This window comes from Pteropus vampyrus, unplaced genomic scaffold (assembly GCF_000151845.1).
Source record: "Pteropus vampyrus isolate Shadow unplaced genomic scaffold, Pvam_2.0 Scaffold232, whole genome shotgun sequence".
Classification (NCBI taxonomy): domain Eukaryota; kingdom Metazoa; phylum Chordata; class Mammalia; order Chiroptera; family Pteropodidae; genus Pteropus; species Pteropus vampyrus.
Window position 1 is genome coordinate 221,620 of NW_011889013.1, and position 2,471 is coordinate 224,090.

General features: G+C 49.9%; 1 protein-coding gene across 1 annotated transcript in view; it reads left to right on the forward strand.

The window, feature by feature from the left end:
- Positions 1-2,471, forward strand: part of LRRC6 (leucine rich repeat containing 6) — a 60,151-nt gene that overhangs the window by 57,232 nt on the left and 448 nt on the right. The gene's annotated exons all lie outside the window — the stretch shown is intronic.

A 2,471-nucleotide genomic window follows, 5' to 3' on the forward strand; every position in this document is an offset into this window, starting at 1 on the left:
AGACTACAGAGCTGAGGAGAAGCGTTATAACAGAGTTTACCTGTCCCAGAGATAATCGAACACTCCCCCCGCCCGCAATAAACTGTGTCCCCTGTGTGAATGTAGTCTGAGGACATCAGTCTAGGCACCTGGATTCGATGGACTGGGATTGTCTATAGGTCACAGATAATTTTTTATTTAATTTCATTTTCCAACAATAGTATAGAATGATTTGTCTTCATTTATTCAATGAGTATTCCTTCAGTAAAGCTGTATGCCACAGAGATAAGATGAGAAAGACAGAAATCTCTGCTTCAAAGACGTCAGTCTAGTAGGGAGACAGACCGATAATGGGACGGTTACGTGGCGATGTGATACATTTTGTATTGGAGCACCGTGCTGCACTAGTAGATGACACCAGGAAACTTGTCTCTTTGCACAGACCATGGGATTGCTGGGGGCTGGAATATAGTAGGCACTCAATGTATATCTGTTGACTGACTGAGTGAATTGTGTAGTGATTCCAAAATAATGTGACTGATCATCAGATTCACTGGGGTAACGCGGTATACGTCCCAGTTACTGGGCCAGCTCCAGGCCTGCGGAATGAGAATTGCCAGGAAGGCAGCCTGGTGACCTGCATTAGATGGAGCTTCCACGACTATGACAGTGGGACTTATTGGCCAGCGGAGGCTGTCCCTTGCTCCGTTGCATGGTGGCCACTGCTGAGAGGGCTGGCTGGGGCTGTAGGAACAGGTTATTGTGGGAGGGAGAATTGGTGGGCTGAACTTGTATAAATGCCCTCGCCAAACTGAGGCAGTCTGGATGGTCTGCCACAACAAGGTCCACAGGCCCAATTAGCTACATTCAGGAGTGAGAACTGCCTGGGGTGGCTCTCTCATGACCCTGACCGTGGGGCATTGACAGGTAAGCAGAGTCTCCCGGCTGACCTGTCATCCAGTTGCCCATGCATTGGTACAGGCCCCAGCACTTTTCAGCACGTTAGTACTCTAAGGGTTAGACTCTTGCTTCTGTAAGGCTCTAACCAGCGACAGTCTCTTATTTTTTGCCTCTGTGTTCTGGGGATAGCACTTGCCAATGGTTGCTGAATAAATGAATGAGTTGAATCTGTTTGCAATTTAATTTTAAACGATGTAACCATTCCATTTGCCCTTCTTATTGTTATAGAAGCAAGCAAATTGAAAAACTAGAAGTGGATCCCAGCAAGCATTCCTTCCCCGATGTGGCTAACATCGTTCAAGGAGAGACACGCATGCCCAGAAGGGTCCGATCGGAACCCAAAATTATACCAAATGAGGAAGATCTGGACTTTGAAGATAACCCTGACGTGCCTCCGCTGATCTGAAGCATCAGGCTGCATTAACTGGGACCCAGCGGACCCCGTTGTGCTCAGTGCAGAGTATGTGTGCATGTGACTTCCGGGGTAAACACAGAGTTATTTATCTATATCAGTATTCCAATGTTTTAGCTTCTGCTTTCTACGGTAATATTCTTAAACTAGTTTAAAATTAAAGGGCATACTTTAAATACGCTATAACTCATCATTCGTCCAGAACGAAGTGTTGGCTAGTGAATATGTTCAGTAAATCATAGCACTAACCTAATGCAGTTAAACAACCAGAAAACAATACCATTAAGGACTGAATGTTTGTGTCCCCGACCTCAATTCGTGTGTCGGAGCCCAACCCCCAGTGTGATGGTATTTGGAGGTGGGGACTTTGGGAGGTAATTAGATTTTAGGTGAGGTCACAAGGACAGGGTCCCCATGATGAGATTAGTGTCCTTAGAAGAAGAAGAAAAGGAACCATAGCTCTCTCGCTCTCTCGCTTTCTCCCTCTCTGTCCTTCTCTCTCCCCTGCTGATGTGCTCGAGCAGCAAGAAGGCAGCCACCTGCAGGCCAGGAAGAGCGCGCTCGCTCGCTAGGAGCCGAATCAGCCAGCACCTTGAACTTAGCCTTCCAGCCTCCAGAACTGAGAGAAACAAATTTCCGTTGCGTTAAGCCCCCAGGTCCGTGATATCTCATTACGGCAGCTTGAGCAGACGGAGACACCGTCTGCCCCTCAGAACCGATACAGAGAGTCCACGGAGTCCTGTAGTCACCTTGCCCGTCCTTGGGTGATGGTGGTTCCTCTCCCCGGGGAGTCACACCTAAATGCCATAGGATCTGCCTAAACCTCCGTCCAGGTGCTGGGAAGGTTCACCCACCTGAGGAAAGGGCAGAGGCAGGGGGCGGGGGGAAGCATATGCTGCATCTCGATCCTGGCTGCGAGGATCATTCCCCTGTGACCCTGGAATCCGCTGCTCTGGCCGCTTCTTCCAGATGCTCCCCGTGTCCTTCTCCTCGCTCTGCCTGTGCTGTGCGCACTTCGCGCAGGCTCAGGGCTCCCGCCCCTACGTCAGCTCCACCGGGGGCGGGAGAGGCCTCCTGGTCCCTGGGCGAAAGGAAACCTCACGGGCCGTGAGGTCATCTC